The following is a 25,406-nucleotide window of genomic DNA, read 5'->3' as shown; positions in this document are numbered from 1 at the left end:
CGAAATCATTACTCCCCGAGGACTGATTGCCAATATATACATGACCGGTGACCGCAGTAAACCTGTAGGCTGTAGCTGTAGTCTATATAATATGTGCCCCAAGTTCAACAGATCCACACCGAGTGAATAAATCGTTTGAGTACGTCATTCTGCATTTTATATAGATTTTGAATCAATATTCGCGTGTATGTGGGTGAATTATGTGATGTTACCGACTACCGTGTACCTATATATTATGGTACAATTCGATTTAAGAAATTCGGTAGGTACCTACTTTTAAAAACGAAATCTCATTGCTATACAGATTGGGTTACAGCCGAACAGATTTTATTTCCAATTTGTTAAAAGACATTCTGGTAGGCCGAAGGTTATTTGTTCGGAAAAATTGTTTTTCGTTTAACCCATAAATAATAATAGGAAACTGCAGTGTGCAGACGTGTACTTACGAGTCATACGACGATTATATTATATTGGCGTTCATAATTAAAAGAGTAAATATTGCAAAAGGGAAATATTGGAATATAGTAAATATGAAGATACCCAGAGAATAATTATTATAATAAATAGTAAATAAATTTTAGTAGTCAAAGATTTGATAGACAATTATTCAGTGCATCAGTTTGCCTTAACGTTATTGTTTTTATACACCAAAATGTACCTAGGTACCTTACTAAAAAATAAAAATAATTTTTATCATAGTGATTTTATATGAATCATGGTTCGGAATAAAATTACAGGAGTCTTATTTTATATTACACAATGTACAAATAATAAATATAATACAATAAAACTATTAACTAGTAACGCGAATAAAATACATAATTTTTATACCAAATAGCTACATGATATTATGTAATATCATAGTTATAATATTGTTCCATCAATATTTCATTAATATTTATATTGATCCAATAAAACATATTTTTTTTATTTGTATTAAAATATAATATTACACCCTACATTGAATTTTTATATGTACAATTAAAAATTGTCTTAATATAATTTCCAATAATGTAGTAAAAAATAAGCTTACAAATATTAATGTTCTGTATTATTTATTTTTTTTAATGTGTTAGTAATTAACATTATTAAAATATTAGTTTTTAAAAAGTTTGCTGTGCTTATATTAAATATTCAAGTGGTTTCAGAAGTTACAAACTCTCGTTATTTATACTACTTATTATAACTTATATACTTTATGCAAAAAAAGATTTATTACTAAAACAGTAAAACTTAACATTGTTTACGCGATACTGATATAATCAAGGACATGCAATTTCTAGATCTGATACCGTCATTCAAAAATCAAATGAACCAATAATTATTAACAAAAAAGAAAAATGTAATACATAATTTGTTTTCTATTTAAGCGTTTCAATAATATACTTACTGTAATAATATTAAATTATTTTATTCATTTTGAACGTTTATATAACAATATATCGTGTTTAGTACCTACTACAACCAACGTGTATATGGTTACACAATTTAAATTCATTTTACATTTTACAAATTATACTAATGTATGCAAATCGTTTTACGGTTTTATATTATCATGTATACAAACATTAATATTGCGGTTTAAATGCAAAATAACGTTATTGTCGCTTATTGACACAGTTTTATTTGGAAAAGGGAACTTAATTAATAACATCAAGCACATTCATAGGTAGACCATAGTTGAAAATCTATGACGCCTCCGCTTTTCAAGAAGCATAATGTGATATGGACATTGGCGCAAATAGGGGTTTGGGGGGGACTAAGTCCCCCCAATTCAAAAGTCAGTACTTAGTAGGTACTGAGCATATATCATTTTTAGAAAATATTATAAAATGAGGGCGGGTACTTTAAAAACTTGCATATCCATTTTCAATGAAAGTTATCAATTTAATTACCTAATACTATTAACACCTATACTTTATTTACTAATTACACATTACCATAATTTTTAAATTTCAAATGATAAATAAATAGCTTGATTGTAATTTAAAGTAATTACAACGACTATAAATACTACTATATGTGACGTACTGACATTGGTATAAATATATTATATACAATATTATACAATATAGGTACAATTTTATTGTTAACACTGAACACATCCGTCTTGTTCGTGACGTGATATAGAAAAAAAACAACGAACGCACACAGGCACTACTACGATTACAGGTTAACAAATACTAAAGCATTATGAGTCGTGAAAAGATCGTAGATATCGAAAAATAATAATTGTACTGCATATATGAGGGGATATGCATAATTATTTCGTATAGGAAACAAGGAAGACCGATAATATATTAGGACAACTAAGAAGGAATTCAATTTAATATTAATGCAGTGGAACTGTGTACAATAAACATACAGTATAATATTACTATAGTGATGCTCCTCCGCGTATTGTGTTATACACAATCGACATAACCGTAACGACGGACCGCTCAAATCGAACGGAAATGAACCAACACGACGTCGAATTTATACTTAAATAATTAATTATTCTTCTTGTTAGGGGTACTCCTTTTTGCCGTGGTTCAATTTGTACACAACACGCTGGTGTTATAATTAAAACTTGTGAAATCGTGAAACGGCTGAAAGCTGATACAGAACAAATAATGTCTCTGTGTATCTGACACGATGACTTTAAAACTTTTAAATCAATAAACTCCGTTCGTAAAACATTTTATTTTACTTTCTACAACACCGCTATTGCGGGGTTGAATGTAATACCTGCCAAATTGATTTTTCTCTTTTGGATTTTCTGCCGGCTTCTGTATTTATTTTGTTTTCCTTGCAATTCTTTTGTTGAAAATCGTTTTTCCGTAAACATATATACGGAAGGCAAACTACAATACCTATTTTATTTCGAATGAAATTAATAAAGTTTCTTGTTATTTATTTATTATTTTTATTTCTATTTTTATTTTTTTTTAAAACGACTCCATGCAGTCATCTACAAACGAAAAGTAATCAATATAGTTGTACATAATATTATATATATGGCTATTACTTATTATTTATAATACGTCGTATTCGACAATAGTAAACTTTTCAATCAATGGAGCAGAAAATAACTAGCTCATTTCGTATATAATATAATATTACGTTATTTCGGATCCAACCACAATATTTCAATCATATAGGTAGAATGGAAAGAATAGTTGTGAATTATATATTATAAGCGCGTACCGAGTACCGAGAGCAAACGGCTTACCAAAATTCGTTTTGGCAATATTTTTGTATCAAAACTGTTTACTATTATGTTTAATACTACCTACCATTAACAGACTTTTTCAACGGTTTAGTGCTTCTAGTACCCATTTTAATTTTAGTGAAGAACAAACTTCGTGTACAGGTTTTCTATCAGGTGGTATTGGTAAACTGCAGTCAGTAAGCCGTTTGATTTCGTTATTTTCGCGAAAACACATCTATTGTTATATATAAATGTTTAAGGAACTATTTGGATATCTGTATGACTGTATCTTAAATTTGAAGGATATCTGTTCAATAATCAGATGTATAATTTTTGTATCTTATAATTTACTATAATATGTAATTTTATTAGTATAATTATTTTTTATTACTGTTTGTATTTGAATTAACTACTACCTATTATGCATAACATGATAGTATTAAGTTAATAGATAATAGAAATCCAAGTATTTGTTTAGGTAGATTAAAAATAGGTAGATGGGTTAAAAATATGAAAAATACTGTACAAAATCTGATGTTTTGATTCCCGGCACTACCTAAAGTTTTTATATGACGTGAAAATTAAAATATATGTTAGTGTATTTTATTGATTTGGCGAAATGGCGCTACCGACTTGATAGCGAAAATGGTGTTAAGCTAACAACAATAAAAGCTGATTCACATTAATATGCAGGTAATAACAACGACAATGATAACATAATATCGTTTTGTTTGGAGTACGATGACCCCGTCTGGCTAGACCGGTGTCGCTGCAGTTCCATGTGCCGTTTGCTCTTTTACTCCACCCCTAGCGACATGTGCGCCTACAACTGCTGCGCTAAGTGTTCTTAAATAATATAATAATAATAATAATATACTGCAGACGCATTGCGCGCGTAGGGCGGCGGCGTAACAGATGTGCGACCATATTTCGTGGATTTTTACCCGAAACAGATGCACGACGAAGAACCGTGTATACCATAATGTAATGTAGCGTAGGTATATAATATTATTATGGTCGAATCGTCGCGCTTCCATTAACCGGCTGGTGCACCACCACTTTATACGCATGTATAATAATATTATGGTGTTACAATACACTGGTACCGAACACGATATAATAATATTATCTATATCGTTACCTGGAGGACCTCCCGCGGGAGCAAACCAAAATAAAAAAAAAAGAAAGAAAGAAAAACCGATATAAAATTACAGTGAACGGCAAAGCGAGGCAGCCGATGATGCTTCGGAATAGATGAGGAGAATTCAAAAAAGTTTCGGTACCACGGCATACGCTTTATCGTACTTAGATACAAAATTATATTATTATGATATGTGTATAGTATAATAATATACATACCGATACCGAGCCGGTGCGGAAGACACGGCGAATGATGGCCGCGGTGTACGCATAATTTCGTAAACATGGGGAAAAAAATTCATTACCGGATCCGAATGGGGCCGCACACATTATTATTATTAATATACGCCGTATGTAGGCACATAGGTACATATTATATTACATAACGCGTAATACTTATATTATAACGGGTGTGAGAAGAAAAAAATGTCCAACGTAGGGTATGTAGGTATATACGCCGTGTGGAAAAAAACGAGCAATTACGCGCGCCTAGCCGTCTCGTCTGCCCGCAAGGCCGTAAATCCGAAATTAATGTGGCAGCTCGATTGTTTTTTTTATCCTCATATTATGTGTATGTGTGTGTGTGTGTGTGTTGTTGCGGTTGCGGTTGTGTCCAGCGTTTAGGTGAGAAAACATATATTATAGGTATACTTATTAGAACCTAGGGCGTACACAATGAACGGACGAGCGTAACTATAAGTTCTCCGCGGGCACCTCGATAAACTATAGGAACTTGGGCTCCGCACTGCCCCAGTAACTTATAGTTGACAATAATAATTTCCATTAAATATTTTAATACGGCTAAAAACACAAAATTAAGTAGATTACAAAAGTCAGTAAAATAATATTATGATATGTAGAAAATATAGAAATTAAAGATATTGTGTAGTCGTGTAAGATATATTTTACATAAGAAATTTACTTAATTTTTACACCCAATAATATCGGAATATACCAATATACTAATATACCAATATACCAATAGGTTAAATAATAATATATTATATTTTTATTTTTCATCAGTCAGTCATAATTTATTATACTTACGAAGAATTTGTCTTCGTGTCTCATACTCTCTCGTCAAGCTATTTTTCCTATCTTCCATCGAAAATTATGAAATGTATTGTCATAAAATATACATTATAATATAGAAAATTATATTATGATTAAATCTTTGGCTACACTTTAGATATATTACACATTATATTTCACGGGACTTTTTTTTAAATTTCAAATCACTTAGGACTATAGGAGTTAAAGAACAGTATCACCGACCTATTATATTTTGATTATATTAATTTATTGTAGCTCTTCGTATAAATATTATACCTTGCATTTTCAGTTTAAATCCATCCCGTATATAGTAGAGTGGAGCGGTTTTTATTTTGTTAAAAATAAGTTTGGTGGGGTGTAAAATAGATGCTAGTTAAAATATATAGTATATACTGATTGAAATTATAAGAAACAAATTATGTTATGTTACTTAACAAAACTTAAGTACTGCGACACTGATTTTGAATATTTTAAATTTAGTCATCATTTTTATGCAAGGATTATTTTTCAATTCTATATAAAAACACTCCACCTTAGTAGTAGTACATAGTATATAATTCGTTATGCACACAACTAAAATATGATATTATTTTTATTTAATATTTGCATCACTTTTTTTATAAAAATTATTAAGTAATATATTTATCATTTATACAATTATCCATTTGACATTTAAATTGCTATAAAATTTTCTAAGAATTACTTCATTGACAATTTTTTAATTATGAAATTCTGTTTAAATATTTTCTGTCCTACTATAGATATATTTATTACGACCGTATAGTGTCATGAGAAATTAAATGTATTAACAATCAAATGAAATTCCTTTCATAATATTTGTATTATATATTTTATAAATGTTGTCAAATACATTTATATTAAATGAATGCGTTTTAATAAATTGTGTGCGATTCTGAACGAGTGGTATAAACTATAAATTAAATTGAACTTCCTAACGATTTTTAAAATGTTTCCTAATTAGAAATGTTGTGGTAGTATTTCGTATTTCTGTGTATAATGTATTTATTATAATAGTGTGTTTTATTATTTTCTATATTCGTTTGTGGGCTAAAAATTCCAAAACGAGTGTTCTAAAAGTCTTGAGTAATTGTGTAATGCATATACATCTACTTATTATTGAAAATCTTGTCTGGTTTATTGATAGTATATGTCCGTCTGTCTATCACCCTGTTTAATATTCAGTGCGTACGAAAGTATAGTAATAATATTTATTGTCATTTGATTTGTCATCAAACATTACAATAAATAATTTTTTAATAAAAATGTATAAATAATGGTCGATGGATCTCTTCGTAAACCGATGACTGTAAAATATGAAAGAGATTCCAAACTACGGATATTTACTAAAATGACATAAGATTAGTAAAGACTAAAGTTAATAGGTTAAGTAGTAAATTTTCCGAGTATTACGACTTCAATGATAGTACATAATATATTACATAATTGTAATCATATTATATATATTTTTAGAATCCTGTCATAAATATAGTATACTATACATTCATAATGTAGGTATGCTATAAGTCTATAAATACGTATACAAGTATATTGACCTTTAAAAACTTATTATTAAATTTGGTTTGAAGTTTCCTAAACAAGCTTATTTCAATTTGTATAAATACAAACATTCTAAGTTTAATGGTCGTTTTTTAAAGTTTCCGCTCGTTTTACTATATAAATTAAAATAGTTATTTCATCAGAAAGCGTAAATTTGAACGATCCTAACTTATTTTTATTTCATAGTAATAACTGTTTTTTTTTCATTTTATTCCAGAGTGAATTCATTGAAAGTTTTTTTTTTAAATATTGCTTTATAAATGTATAAATATTCTGCTGGGTCACTAATAATATATTATAAGTTTACTTTATCTTCAAAAAGATTTTTATTTATATTTAAAATGAAATTTTTCTATGAACTCAAATACATTTTTAACATGGTGCGATACTGTTTCACAATAAGTGTTTAAAATTCAGACAGAGATTCAACTCTAAAATATAAATGTTTATGTTCACATGTCGCCAGTCGATATTAAAGTTTATACTTTATTTGTGTGTAAGACAGCAAGAACAACCTCTTCGTCCATTTGTAACTGGCAAACAGCTGACGAGAAAATGGATTTTTGATGTGTTTATCCACCCTCACTTCGCGTACTATACACTATACCTATATATAATCTATCTGTGTTTCGCGTGTTCTGCTATAACCAATGGAAATAATCATATAACAACACAATAAACCACAGTTTTGGCACTCAAATAATCTGTTCGTACATGTATCATGATATAACATAATATAATGCAATATTGTATTTTGAAAATATTTTTAACATGCGGTGCTATCTACGGTATACCTATCTGGCTACCTATTTTATGATATATTAAATATGTATAAAATATTATATATTGTTATATATGTGTGCGGGTGTTGTAATATAACATCTAAGATCTCGGGAAAATAATATCATCGATATACCCCACCGAGAACGAGGGTAGGGGGGGGAGAGAGAAACACCTTGACAGTGATTTTCAATGACCGTAAATTATTCCACTGGATATAAGGTCTGATTTTTGAGAATCGAGACCGACCACATGATAACAGGTGACAGCTGTTGAACCGTAGTATAACGCGTAAGCTACAACACACGCTTGGTGTAGACCAAACAGGCGGTAGATAGGTAAGTATACATATATAATATACGTGTAGCCATTGTGTGCGCGCGTAACGACTGCTATGTACCTACGCCTATCTGTGGGTAATCACTAATCGATTTGTGATCGGAAATCGTTTTTACGCATGTTAAATGCCCCGCGCGCTACGGTAAATATTCTTATCCCAATCTTCATTTGTCCACAATTTTTCTTTTCCACGCACACATTTACTGAAAAAAATGTCAATAAATAATGGCTGCTCCCACCTGCGTGAGCGAAACGTTACAAAGATTTACTGCTATATTATGTATTGTAGTATAGCCAGTATAGGTACTGTTACACATCAATATAATTCAATGTGTGTGTGTGTGTGTGTGTGTGTGTGTGTGCGTGTGTACTTACTAATATTAATAAAACATTTACAAATTACAAAAATGAAACTTTGTTTGATATGCATTGTTGAACAATTCTATCGTACAGATTGGCGTGTATACATTAAAATAGAATAACCAGAGGACTTTTATAATTTACATATTACATTTATATTGCCAAAATAATTATAAAAAATACAAGTGTTCCGAATTAGAGTCAGTAATTTTAGCATTTTTGCATATTTAGATTAACTTTGATTATTTTTGTGACAAATTTGATGAATTTTTAATGAAAATTATAATAGCACGCAAGTAATACAATAACGTAAACCGGAAAATTTAGTAAAAATACTTCAGTTTATATTGATATGTATATCCCGAAAATTCGACAGAGTATAGCACGATGGCCTGTTGGCTATATTGCAATATATATTATAATATACATTATAATCCTTCTTACCTGATCCAAACTACATTTTACTCTAATTATATCTAAAAAACAGATTTTTTTCCGTACGACTCACGAAAAATAGATCTATACTTATCACAATATTAAGGCGAAAGTTCCCCAAGGCGGGGATCTTTCACCAATGTACCCTACAATATTATTTTCGCCTATGACATTTTATAAAACAACAAATACCACTGTATCTACCAGCTACGACGACAACGCTGCAATCCTAGCGTCCAATAATTATGTCTTTATGGCAATTTGCAACCCAACAAGTACAAATTTACTTCAAATTGATCACCTGGACTATGAAATGGAAAATATTAAACTAAACGAAGCCAAATCAACTCAAGTATAAACCTCAACCTAAATCTAACAGAATGTCCTCCACTAATGTTAAACAATAATCCCTTATTATCAAACTCAAACTCAATAAAATACCTCGGAATACCGAATAAATATATATGTAAAGACAAAACACTCATCTCAAAGATCATAATAAGTATTAAAAATAAGAAAAACAATGAAATCCACGACTTTTTCAGCCCAATAATTAAGTCCAAACTTTGCCAAAAGAAATTGATCAATAGACGCCTTAACAAACATTATTCAGTAACAAATCACTTCTAAAACTAAAGGGATAATAATATAAAAAAAAAAATTATAAAATACCAGTTATCTAGTGAACCCAACCCCACTGAAATAATGTATGTCATATATAATTATATTATTATATGTACTTATATTATACATTTGATAAACCATAATACATTTTCACATAGGTTTAAAATCCTTTAAAACCAATTACCTCCAGTGGCACCTAGACAGGTTAGCAAGTATACTGCAACTGCGTTTTCTTTCGAGGGAGGCGGGTGTAAATTACTGATGTTACAGGAAAGTTTATAAATTTATAGTATAAACTATAGTCTATAATAATTAATTTCAGTGATGATAAAATTGGTGGGTAACTTTTTCAACTTCATGTACTCTCCAAATACCTCTGTGTGCAACTGATCACCTCAAATGTCGTTAATGGCAGAACAGCGGAAATGTTTCCAAAATTCAACTGCTCAATTATAATATTATATTACTTCGTCATTACGGGCATTTAAAACAACGTCACCATAGGCGCAGATTAACTAAATTTTTTGGGGGGACTCAAGCTCCCTCTCCATAGCCATATTGCTTAGTACCACAGAATATAAAAATTAGTACTAATTACTAGATTTTAAACTGGGGGACTTAGTCCCCTGAGCCCCCCCCCTATTTGCGCCAATGGACGTCACACATGAATTGTTTGGTAACCATGTTTACCCTATTATTTAAATATCTCATCTTTCCCAAAGTATAAACTATACATCTAATTTGTTAGCAGAAAGGTTAAGTATGATTTCTTCTAAAATAAGTGCTGTTAGACACACACAAAATAAACATTTTGTAAAATCAATACTCTACTATATTGCTCTATTCAGATTCTTAAAAGTAGATAAGCCACCATAGATTAAGGGAAATAATAAGCAACTATTTATAATAGTTATATCAGGGAGCATTTATAATTTATTAATAATTATTTACTGCCATTTTAAAATATATTTAAAAATAAATATATAACATTATAAACTATAACTAATTCATAGTATTCAAGTTACTTATTTCAGTGGCCTTAAAACAGTATAATTATTATTATTCATTACATTTAATAATTTACAGAATCTATAAGAATAAATAAAAAATTTGAAATAACTTCAGATTAAGAAATATCCACAGCATTGTCTAAATGGATGGCACAAGCCACCAACCGATTAAATCAAAAGAAGAAAATAAAATTATAGTTATTTATCAATATTCAATATTGTCCACAGTATTTTTTGTTATTAACTATTCAATTACTATATTGCAATTTAAATATAAAATTGTAATTTTTATTATTACTATTTTACCTACTATTATAATATAATGTTGTAAGTCCCAACTATGAATATATTATTATGTAAAATTATTTTAAAATGTATTTCTATTACTATGATTATCATAATAATATTACTTATTATTTTAATAACTTATTAGTTTATCAATATTGTCCACAGTATTTTTTTTTATTGTATTAACTATTCAATTACTATATTGCAATTTAAATATAAAATTGTAATTTTTATTATTATTATTTTACCTACTATTATAATATAATGTTGTAAGTCCCAACCTATGATTATCATTATAATACTACTGTATTGCAATTTAAATATAAAATTGTAATTTGTATTATTATTATTTTACCTACTATTATGATATCACGTTGTATGTTCCAACAAAGAATATTTAATATATGAATTTGAATAAAATATTGTACATTAAGGCAAATGGTTTTATCTTATTTTTTGATATTAATAACTAAAATAAGTATAACAATTACAATATTTAAAACAAAATAAATATATCTCAGCAATATTACAAATATTTACAGATAATTGTTACAATCTTGTTGACCAATGTGGTCACAATATTTCCAAAGTAATATGATTAAAATATTGTTTTTAATGTTGCTTCAACGTTTTATTTGTCTGCCACAGGTTATTGCTACAATATTGCTGACCAATATGGTCACAATGTTTCCCGACTTATATGATTAAAATATTGTTTTTAATGTTGCTTCCACGTTTTATTTGTCTGCCACGGGTCTTTGCTACAATATTTACACAATAAAAAAAACATTATGATTATATCTAAAAAAAATAATGCTACAATATATTTATATTTAAAACAAATATTTTATCAATATTTTAGCAATACAAATTTGCTATCTGGGTGACGTATCGTATATTCGTATTAGTCTGAAAAGCGCTCAACATGGCAAATTTGGGTTCAGTATTTCTCGTTTAGCTTCGTTTATTTTAATATAAGAGTTAATTTACCCATTATTAAACTTAATGGAAACAAAATCTTCTAATTGTTTGAATCAGCGTTTTCAAGTTTTCAGCGTTTTTATATTGTACTATTTTACTATAGATAATTATAACTCTCACTTCAAAGTTAAAATATCGAAAAAACACTTCCAACTAACCACAAACCACATACCCATGGTACGATAGTATGGCTGTTATAAATTTATAATATACTTATATGATATCATTTTCAAAAATGATTTATTGTTATTTATGTTTCGATAAAAAAAAAAAACTTATGAATTATTCAGTATGGTTTGTGACTTTGCGTGATAGAAAAGCGACGATGTTAAAAAAAAAAAAAACATCCAATAGGCCCGCATTTATCAATAAATTATTATAATAATATTCCACAATGATGGTTTGGACGTCACGAAATACATTATAATACGTAATACATATTGTGAGTTGTGACTGATTCCGAAGATAAAGTTTTAATTATTATAACATTATCGTCGCCGAACGTATATATTGTGTACCTATAGTATAGGTAGGTACGAGTATAAAATATGTATACATATAGTTATATCAACAAAAATATTGAAATGTAAGTAGGTATGCTGTCGTAATTAGGTATTATTTATTTTTTCCAAAAATGATACCTCTATATAATATAATGCTATAATGGATTATTGTTTTTTTTTTTTTTTTAACACATTTTCTTTTAACTTGCTTCGACTTAGACTACCCGCCGAGCAATGGAAAATATATTATACAAATCACATAACGTGGCGTGATATTGGATGTAACATTGTATAATATGGTAATGTCGATTATTTTTATTTTATTTTATTGAATCAAATAAATATTTACGAACTGCATATGAAGAAAATATATGATAAGTAAATGTGTTAATAGGTAACACGTATGATTGCAAGTATATTGTTGTACGTGGTTGGCAAAGGTACCTATACAATATTAACAACAATTTAGTTACAACAATATATTTAAACGGACTTTGTAGCATTTTTCGACGATTGTGTGATAAATTATAATTATCAATTATACAAGTAGATTATTGAAATCTGTGTCATCCAAACAACATCCGCATACAAATAGAAGTGATATCAGAAATATCACTTTTAAGTCACGTACCTATTTATTATACCTATGCCACGGATGTATAAATGTATAATAGTTGTCCACGCTGCTGTGTTAATATTTAATTTAATATAATAATAATAAATTATTTTAATAGGATTTTTTAGAACATTAAAATCCCATCTCTATTAATAATAATATTGTGTCCCGGCATGCTGCGTACTTGCGTGTAATTTAATAACATTGCATTTTCCTTCTTTATTTTAGCGAATCTTGCTAAGTGATTATTTAAAAAAATTAAAATATACAACTTGTATCTGATAATTATGGGCGAGTTGAAAAGTTAAAGTTAAGTTAATTTTAACTTTTTAAAATTAAATTTGTATTAACTTAATTCTTAACTTAACTGATTTTTATTGAATAAACTTAATAAATAAAGAGTTACTTATAAACAAATCCATATTACGTTAGTTCATAATTAATTAAATAATAAATATACCTAATACAATTATTATTTATTATTGATGAATGACGAATGGAACATATTGCATAAACATTTACTTTTTATTATTTTAAACCATCTTACTAGTTTTATAAATATATATATAAACAAATAAATATAACTTAACTTAACTTAACAAATTAATTGTAAGTTTCCATATAACTTTTAACTTAACTGAGTTAAAACCAAAATTAGGATAACTATTAACTTAAACTTTTTAAAATATTTTATATCAACTTAACTTAACTTAAAAATTGTTGAAAATTAAAAATGATCATTAACTGGCTCAGACTTGAGTCTCGTGAAACGTACAAGTAAACGCGAAATCCTTTCAGTAAAACTGCAGATTTATATTACCTTATTGCAGAGCCGCATTTAACGGGGGGCAAGGGGGGGCAATTGCCCCGGGGCGGCAATTTTAAGGTGATTTGAGGGGCGGCAGATTTTTAGAAAATATATCATATTATAATATTATACGTTCTCCGTTACGAATTTCGTATTAAATTTTTAAAATAATTATTATTATATTAAAAATATTAATACCAATAATAATTTTATCTATCAACGATTCAATAATAACTAAATGGATCACAGTTGTGTGTCTGTGTTATTTATAGCTTTTAATTTTCGGCGAGTGACTCAATCATATCGAAGAGCTGTCGCCTGTTTGCAGTTGCGGGCAATGCGGGCTGTATGATCTAATAATAATCGCAAAAATACGTATTTGAGGATCATTTTAGTAATCTTATCATCGACTGTCGTCTGTTGACGACCACACTACCACAGTCTCGATGCAATTTCGGTAGACAACAGTGTTGTGTTTGTTAAATTTATGTTATTGAGTACTATAGTATGTCTGGTAAGCGACTTAAATTAAGTGGTGCAGCTTACCAAAAAGCAGCAAAAGATAAAAAGGTGGATAAGTGGAAGTCGCTCTACTGTACAGTAGGTTACAAGTGGGTCACTGTAATGGATGGTGTTAAATTTGAATTCAATGATATAATATCATTGTATAAGAAAAACGATTCTGAGCGATAACGGTCAGTCAGCCTATGATATTACCAAGTATATTTGATGATATTATTGTGAATAAAGTAATTTATATATAACCTATTTATGTGGAGCCTTGTTTTAAATTTTCAATCCTTAGCCATAAATGTTAAACATTTTATACATATTTAACTACAAAATAATTAATAAATTATAAATTTGATAAAAGTTGTCAAAATTTGAACTTTAAATGCTTATAAAAAAAATGTTGCCTATGTATTTTTAATATTTTTCAACTGCTATTATATATCAGGAGCCTTATATTAAATATTCACACTTTTTTACCCAACAAATAAAATTTTATTGATATTTATAGAAAAAAAAACTAAAAAATTGAAAACTGACAATGTCTGTAAACAGCTCAAAAAGAGTCAAAATATTTTTAAAATTTTATGGTGTATAGAAAATGCTAATATAAACATTTAGTGAAATTTCCAAGTATCTACAGTCATTCGTTTTTTAATTACAATAAAATAAGAAAATTGTTACATGAGAAATCGAGAAATTATCAAATGTTGTAAAAATATAAATTTCAGACGCTCATAAAAATTTAATTTAAGTTTCTTGTAGACATTTTTTTTTTTGATAAAGTTAGACAAACTTATGAGTAATCTTATATTACATTTTCAAATCTTAGATTTAAAAAGAAAAATTTTTATGAATTCTCAACTCAAAAAAATTTGCTAATTTTCTTAATTTTTCCGTATTTTGTCAAAATTTGAACTTTAAATGCTTATAAATAAAAACTGTGACTAATGATTTTTAATTTTTTTCATCTGCCTTTGAAACAATAACCTAGGAGCCTTCTATTAAATTTTCAAGATATTTATAGAAAAAAAAACTAAAAATTATTTAAATATTTTTCACTTATAGTAGACTCGACTCCTGATGTAACAACACGAGATCAACTCACAGTGTTTATGATAGCGAATAAAGAGAGGTGAAAATCATATGATATTTTTTTTTAATATATTATAGAGGCGGCAAATTTTATATTGCCCCGGGGCGGCAATTTGGCTTAATGCGGCACTGCCTTATTGTGAGACACTATCAATCTTTCAGTAATTTCCAAAACAATATTATATAGTCTTTCGTCTGCAGTGATCTCAATGAAACATTATTTAAATATTATTTCGTATCTAAGTTGATAATAAAACCAATATTAAAGAAAAATATCAGAACCTAAAGGGCCTAAAGTATTTTACAAACAATGTAAATTTATGATGTACGAACGAATATGTCACTTATAAAAATTACCTCGAACATAATAATATTACAAAGTATATTTTACGAGACCTCATAAAAACTACGATATAAATGTAATACAAACACTATTGATTTTTCGGAACTTTTCTAGTCCAACATATTTTTAAATGCAATGATTATACAAAAAATACATCACAAGAATATAAATCTGATGTAAATATCTGATTAATTATATCTTACCTATAATACGATAATAGTATAATACTGACAAAAGGTATATATAATATGAATAAGTTCGTATTATATAATTAGCTTAAAATAAGACTAAGTATTTTGAAATTTTTCTTGGAGACAATAATAATAAATGTAATGCCAAAAAAGAAAATAACCAATGTTGTAAAAACTTAAATAGAAACACACATTACAGTATTGCACGATCACCTCATCTGTACACCACTACGTATAGTGCGAGGTCACACAATTAATAACGTCGATCTAAAACGACGGTTATGTGGGCCAACCTGCAATCCAATAGCTAGCATGTAATATAATGTATGCGTCTTAATAAAATATTTTATATTATATTTTTTGAAATTATTAAACGGTCGTGTAACATAAATGCACAGTAAATGCACTCGCGAAGGGTCGAAATATTCGACGTTACGTGGTTATGATTGTGACGCGTAAAAGAGTGAGAGAGAGAGAGATTAAAGAGAAAACCGCGTTTGGTTAACCGCATTGTACCTTTAGTAATAAATGGAAGAATTCCAGACAACGTGCAATGTACGGCAACGATGGTACGCCGATAAATATTTTACGATATTATATTATATTCATGTAAACGCCAACATACTATAATAATATGATGTATAATATAACTGGCATGGCGTTTTCAGAGGTGTTATACAGAAATTGGAACCTATATAATAATACATTACATACACAGAGCTCGTGGAGGATTTCGGTTTACCACCTCTTCGGGATGACGACGTACCTATATAAAATATTACAATATTATATTAATAAAACGTAAGAACACGGAATACATTATTATTATTATTATTGTTATTATACCATAGGTATATTATAATATACGAATGTCGTAAATCTCTTATCTAAGTAGACGATTTAAATGTGTGTTTTAAAAACGTCCTCTGGCCAAAAACAAAAGCGTATATGTACCTATAATACGCCGCCGCCGCCAAAGTGTTAACGATCTCACACGTTTACAAGGTGTGAAATCGATAAATAAATCATCCACATGAGTCCCTGCCGGGGCCGAGCTAACGATATGTTTGTTCACGGTCATCTCAACACCGCCGCCGGTCGACCAGCGATGCCGTCTTATTGTTTCCATAAAGCGTTTTCCCCTATTAAAATTGATAAAATATAAATATTTTACTTTATTATATACACCCCTTTTGTGTGCTGGAGAGCGTTTGTGAAAGGGTTAATGTTGTTGATTTTCAAATTGAATTCGTAAGCAAATATTTATCGTCGAGAATTTATGACCACCATCATAAACTGTTGTTTTCTAACTTTTTCCCCGTGTGGTGTACACTACGCATAAATTTACCATAGTATAATATACCATAATATAATCTCTCCCGAGAGGAGTGTGCTTTTATTTTCTGATGAAGACCAAGATATTATGGATTATTACATTAAAACACTTACCACCATATTGTATCATTTTGGTTTCGTATGCAAACAGAATCCTATCTCTTTACGGCAACTCTTATATTTTCGAAGGTTTTGAAATTTAACTATACATATCATGTCACATGTTGGCCAGTTGACTTCGATAGTTGTAAGGCCTACAGAAAAATAAAAATATGTAAGAGCCAAAATTAACTGTTAGCAATTAATAGCTATCATAATATACCTACATAATATTATTATGGATAGAAAAGATCTCAGTATTTTACGCATTATTATATGCTAATCGATTAAATGTATCATTAAAGACTCGATGTTTGCTTGAAAACATGTTATACCTCCACATTGTATACTATGTTAAAATATAGATAATCCATCAACAAATCTACAAAATATCAATAATTATTGTGAACATAGTTATTGGACCACCCAATTTATTTATATATATATATTTTTTTTTAATTGATCTTTAAGCACAGCGACTATGGCCATTAGTTGATTGTAGGTTTTTTTATGATTGTGGGTAGTGGGGTTGTAACGGTAGGGTTTTTACACGTGTGTGTTGTGTTTGGCAGAATTTCTAATGGGGCACCCGTAGGTTTCTGCCATGCCCCGGGTGGGCAATTTATATTTGTCTCACTACTATGTCGCAAAGAAAAAAAATATGACAATTTTGGAACAAGGTCAGTTACAGTGCTGTCAGCTGGAGTCCTAGGTTGGTATTCAATAAAAATTGTATAATTTTTAGATAATAGTAACAACAATATAAAATAATTTTTAAAAATATGATTTACTGACGTGCAACTACTATAATTATAAACATAATTGTTTAAAGGTATATATTTTTATAGATTTAGTATTAGTTCAAAAATATAATAGATTTTTAGACTTAGGTACTTCAATGGACATTTACCAATCATGCTTACTATTTGGAGAGAATGTCTAATTATTTTAATCAACATGTGTTTCATTTATTTAGTATTATTTATATTGATTTAATTTTTACCAACTCAAAACGTAGTTATTGCAAGTATTTCTACTTTTTCAGTAAACTACAAAAATTCGAATAAACTCCTCTTATTGTTTTACTGTGCAGTACTAATGGTTTCGTAGTGATTTTGTACCATTGTCTCTTATTTATTCAATACTTATGTAGCTTATTGAACTTGTTCAGTTCCAGTTATTTGAACAGCTAATTTTCATCATGGTAAATATCTGATGTATGGTAAATAAATTATAATTTTAATTTAAAAATATGTAATATATTATATTAGTCCTCAAAAAAATTTATCTTTTTGTGATAAAAACGATGCTTATTCAATATTATTTTATACGCTGTATTTTATAAAGGTATATTATATAATGAGTTAACATATTTATTTTTATCATTTTAATTTGTTAATTGTTTTAATTTCATATTTTCAGAAAATTAGAATTGTCTTAAACTATTTAGGTAGGCGCATACCTAATGATATCATCCGTACATTATTATATTTGTCTATTTTAACATTTATGATTTTAAACAAATAATAATATAAATGAAAAAATATACATGTAATAACACATGAAAATAAGTCATAACATAACTATAATATAAATTATTAATTATAACTTTATTGTATTTATGATACTATTTTATAGATTTAAAATAATAAACCTTATGTAAATTGTAATAATAATAATTATGAGATAGGTAGGTTTTTATAATTTAATCAACATAAATATTCTAATATTTATACAAAGTAAATAAGTGCATTTTTTTCTTTACTGTAGTAGGTACCTATTATTTGTTAAATATTTGACAATAATATTAATGATGATGAGTCTTTTGAAATAACATTACTGTTATAATAATTTAATTTTGTGTTTATTTTACTTAAATTGAAATTCTGTCTAATAAATCATTTCTTTATTTGAACAATGGTTTTAAATTAATTCGAACTAGAAATAATTATTATTTAATAATATTTGATGGTCTAGTATTTGGAAGGTATTGTATAAAAACCCCAAATGTCAAACATTGATTTAGTATATTGTTGTCAATACAGTTCCTAATTAAATTCATATTATAATTGAGATATTCGGAACAGCTTGCCTCATGAATATTTAACTAACAAGCTCATTCTAAATTATACTCCCCGGGTTCAGCTACTGCCACGAGTTCAAGAAGCTTAAACATTGGTACAATAGAATTATTCCAGTGAGAGACAATCTGTTCATATATATAGAGTTTAATATTAACCTGTCACTACATATACACGGTATACAACATAGGTAGTACATTATGAGTTATTGTTTTAAAAGTAATACATTATAAAAAAATCTACAGACATTAGGCGATTTAATATGATTTTTCAAATCCTTATACTAATCTGTGGTCTCAATGGAATTATTATGAGATGGATTATATTTTTAAAATGTATTTCTTAAATTGGTTCCGAATAACCTGTGATGCAACTTGAGTAACACAAAGGGGAGGCAACTAGCGAGTTTTTCATTGTATGAGGATAAATTTGAATTTTGTATTATATAACAGACAAAGTGTATAAAATATAAAGATGAATTGGCAGCATATTTTATGACTGGAATGAAATAATAATTTAAATTAAGTGAAACTGCTCCAAATATATTATATGTTTGATGACTATGTTTTTCTTATGTTCTTATGTTCCTACATATAAAAAATATGATTTTTTTTTAAGACGTTGTATACCTACATAAAACTACATTCAAAACTTCAAAAGAGAATGTTTTGAGTTATTAACTTTATATTATACTAAGAATATTCATTATACTGAACATATTACTTATGAGTTATAACGTATACCTAGGCAGGAACTAAAAAAATGTTTACAAAATTATAAAGTGTTATTATAACAGATTAATATTATTTACAATTATTTTAAAATCATTTAAATCTCCGTGTCTCCGTGTCTTATTATCCTAATTATATTATAAAAAAATTTAATTCGTACAACATTTTTAAATAATTAAAAAACCTAGTTAATGGATAACCTTTTACTACGTATTGTGTCTTGTGTGTATGAAGCATGGTGGCATTAAATATGTACATCAACGTGTGAAGAAAGCCTTGTTATTATTTAGTTGATCATTATTTATTCATTAATCGTTTATAGTCAAAGAAAAAAGAGCTATATATCTAACTGGGTAACTACATGATACTATAGTAACTTCTAATGGATGGGGTGATAATCTAGTACTATGCAGAAGAATTGATCATTCAAAATAAAAGTTTCATTTGAATATTTTAAATTAAAATTATAATAAAATAATATATTCTACTGACTACTACGTAAACAATAAAAAAAAAAAACAAACTATGGAATGTATTACTAGGTATAACAATAACATGAACGCGGAAGACCAATATTGAGAAGGGCAATTCCTCTCGCCATTTATTCGAATAACGCTTTGACGGCTTTTATTTAAGATTTATTTAACGTATATAAATATAAATAATAATAACTGCAATTATAATAAAATCAAAAATGCAAATAAATAAAATCAAATTTACATAATAGTTTTAAATCAGTTACGGATACGCGCTATAACTTCTCACGCCCCAAATATGTATTCTAGATCTGAGATGTTATTTATTGTTATTAAGATATATAATAATATAATATTATGTATATTATTTGAATTACACAAAACAAAATATTAATCCTTTCCTAATAATAACATTTTAATACATTTTAATAATATATATTTTGTTTTTCAATATTCTTTAAGATTTGCAACAATGCAGACTTTTACTTTATTACACGTCTCACCGATGATAGCTGATCAGTCAGTCGTATTATCTATTATAATAATATTATATGTATAGAAGTTATGTGAGCCATAGGTACATAATATTATATATTTAATATAATAATATATTGTTTAGGTTCTTTGCCGGCGATTTTTATCTTTGAGACTAAAGGTCCTCGTATTAAACACACTTGCGTCAAAACAGAGTAAAAAAAAAAAGAAGAAAACATACAAAAAAACACGTAAAATAAACAAATAACGTCTCGTAAATTATCGCAGTTTAATTCGCCGTAAATAATTACGGTTGTCGTCGGGATCGGGTTTTAACTGCATTTTTATTGCTACTTATAGCGAAAGGGATCAACAACGATACGACGATTAGGACACATACGCACTATAAAATCGTGAAATTTACGACCGTGTTGTCCGAAAACCAAAACGGTTTTTAAGATAAACACAATATAAGGTGGAGGAAGCTCCTGCAAACGAAAAAAAAAAATACGGTTTATTATCTGTAATTTTTCGGGTTTTTCGTTGCGTTTCTTCTTTGGACGCGACCGCGCCGCACCCTAACGTGCGGAATAATAATAATAATAATAATAATATAATACTATGATCGAATATTATATTGACCTGTGTGTGGTACGGGCACGGACATTTACAGAACGAACCAATTTGCCAAGTGATTGATTTCGGTGCCCGTTTCACCGGAACGGGTCTCGTTCACCGAAATATTATACACCGCTATATAAAATATTATACAAACGCTATGAAATTGGGTAACTACGTCTACACCAGTATAAAATATATATATATAGTAACTATTATATAATATTATGTGCCCACAATTGATACCTATCATATAGAGGTATAATACAATACGTACAAAATGAATGGGTAGAACGTTGAAAACCGTTTATTATTATTAGGACGCTCTTGATTTGGCTTGTGTGTGTGTTAATTATTATAGTGCGTCTACACATTCTTTACTCTATGGCGTCCTACACAGGATTAGCTCGTTTATTTTAACACACAATAATGCACTACACTATAAAGACGACGACGACAATTATTATTATTATAATATTTCTCTGCCGTTTCGCGTGCCCCTAATATTCGATGCAACTCGCTTGCGCACATTCAAAAGCTCAATTGCCCGAAAAATAACGACTCGTCTGCACACGATAAACAAAGCGTATGAATATTACATTTAGGCGGTATGCTAATGGAAATAAAATTGAAATTGACTTACGCAATTTACACGCGGACTTTGAAAAGGCGAATACAATATTAAATTAAATATCAGGGACTGAGTATTTAAACTTTAAACAATGATGTCGAACTCGTTGAAAGGTTAAGGACGTGTTTTTACGGTCAAAGTTTTTTACCACCCCCGATGAAGTTTCTGCTGGCGGATTTACTGATTTACTGCAGGCGATAGCGTATTACGATTTACGAGAGAAAAAACAAGCTTGAATGATTTTATATACGACTACACGTTACAATAAATAGTTATGTGTGGTTGTTTTGTACCCAGACACACAGTTCAACACCTGCAGCATATCCATATATCCGGTAAAAAGTGTTTCGCATTCAGCCGTCGAATAACGCAAAAAGCTTTCATTTCAGACCGTATTACGCCACATGGCAAACTAAATTTGACAACGTCCCATGAGAATACTTTATTTTTTCACTCGATTTGTAACTTTAGTGTCGTGTGTGTGTGTAAGTAATTCTTTCAAAATGTGATTTGGTAAAAATATAATACATTATATACATTTAGCTGAAATCAGTGAAATCGTAGTTTTTCTAGTATAGATTGTGTTAAGAAAATTCTTAGCTCATAGGTATTTATTAATCATCTGAATGTTTATTAAAACGTTTGTGATGTAAATCGAAAATAGGTCAATATTGCAGCATGCTGTTCGTTGTGCATTTAATGATTTGTTATTGTCCACCTGATATGGACATATATCATTTACGTAATTATCAGTATTTTATTTGACAATTGGAACAAGTATTGACTGTTGGGTTCTATACTCCTTTATTGTATTATAAATTTGAACGAATAATTATATTTTATTTTTTACATAATTACATAATAATATAATATCAAAGTATCAGACGCATTCAGCAGTTGTATTGATCTGAATATTTTATTAATTTCCTATACGTGTAATAAAACACTGTCCACATAGATATGTTGGCAAATATGTTAATATTATATATTTATATGATCATACATAAACATATTTTGCAACGTCTTGACAAGTTAGTGTGTATCTTATTCACTTGTGCATCATAAAACAATTATGTAGCCATATAGGTATACGACATAAATAAGTATCATATTATGCATAATATAAACGTGTATTATTTCTTGGAATTCATACTTATATATCGATGGCCGAGCCGAGTTATATAAACTATAATAATATATCATACTCGCAGGGGTAGGAAGTCCCAAGGTATAATAGTAAGAATTAAACGAAATCAAAAAAAAGTAAAAAAAAATTATACAAGTATGTCGTTTAGGTTATACACGCAGCAGTCTAACTCGCACTCGAAATCGGTTCAAAAATCGTGTTCACTCGCGTCGTGTTGGTGAGCGTACTCATATTATCTTTAGTTTTTAATGTATATTATATCGTTAAAATTTACGAGCCACTCGCACAAATGTAACTCCGGTCTAGATATAAAACCGAGGAAATGTATTCATAAATAAATAGATAATAATATTATTACTATGGGAGCATATTATATAATATACCGTATATACACACTGTATAATAATGTACAAGCATTCGACAACCCAATCTTATACAGACCAATAACCTATATTTACGATGTTCTCAGTAACTATATAATAATAAATAGTGTGCACTATATATTTACTAGGTATTAAACACGTCAACGGCAAACACTTTGATCCTTCGTATACCGGCGCTTTTTGATCTTTTTAGCAACCTTCACCAATTATAGCCTATCAATAATTATTTTGGTGAAATGCGAATAATATTTTGTCCATCTCGCAGTCGACATACGCATTGTAGGCACTGCAGTAGATACTGAAACAGAGTATCTATAGGTACATTATAATATTTAGGTATCATCATGTGAGGGGCGTAATTAGGGGGAGGGGGGTATTAGGGGGATGGACCCCCCCCCCAAAACTTTTTTTTTACCGTTAATATTTTGATCAAAGTATTGATAATGACCATTCATGTTTGCTAAAAACGTATATCCCCCCCAATCAAATTCCTAATTACACCACTGCATCATGTATGAAATAGAAAATATTAAATTTTTCTAGTTTTCAGACTTTTAGAAAAATCTGTAATCTCTGTGCGTGATATGAGAAAAATCCAAAGTGCATACGATATGGTTATCAGCTTATAAATAATACATACCTATATTTCGATATTGCTGTACCTACCCTATGGTATTCGAATAAATAAGCATAATATTATTATGATTCACACAGGTCAAACGTAATATTAAAATTATATCATCCATCATACTGTAATAGAATAAACCAATAGCCGCAGCTAATATTTATGTTTGAATATATAATATACCTATAGGTACCTACACATCTACCTATATAATATAACCACTCATAAAAAAGACGACGACGTGACGACAAGCGACCTTTCAACGGGCATCTCGTCACGGTCACGGACTCTCGCGTCTCGTTCGATATAATAATATGCGTAAGTACACCCCCTATAGTAAAACTGATATTATTATTATGTTTATTACATATTAATATTTTCGTGGAGCTGTCGCGTCTGAGTCGTATCCGAATGAGGTCAAAGCTCTGCCGATCGATCAAACGGGAGAAATAGAAATAAAAATCATATTATAAACGTTAGTTGTACCTACGTCGAACCTATGTATAATAACTATTATAATATTAACAATATTGTAATTTTTAAATCGTTTGTCTGCCGCCTGGTAATATAAGTGTGGACTTGATTGTTTTTTGGTAAGTACGCGGCAGACCACGGTTGCAATAGGCAGAGTAGCCTTTGAGTCGAAAGAAGTAATTTTTTTATTGGAATAGTTTTATAGATTGGAGTGTACAGCTTATTATTATTATTCTAATGCTTCCCTGCTGACGATTCGCGTACCTCTATTGAATATTAAAATATTAGAAATAAGACTATCTAATAGTTTTCATTATTTTTGATTGGTAAATTTTCGACGATATTTCGTAAAATGTTTTGACTGTCACGTGATCACAACATTTATTAAGAAACAACGTGTTTTTATCTCTAATTTTGGTGGTGCAATAGCTGCAGAAATGAAATTCGTAAAAAACTCTAGTTACTTATTTTAATTGTTTATTTGG

This window comes from Metopolophium dirhodum, chromosome 7 (genome assembly GCF_019925205.1).
Source record: "Metopolophium dirhodum isolate CAU chromosome 7, ASM1992520v1, whole genome shotgun sequence".
Taxonomy (NCBI): Eukaryota; Metazoa; Arthropoda; class Insecta; order Hemiptera; family Aphididae; genus Metopolophium; species Metopolophium dirhodum.
This window is presented reverse-complemented; position numbering follows the sequence as displayed.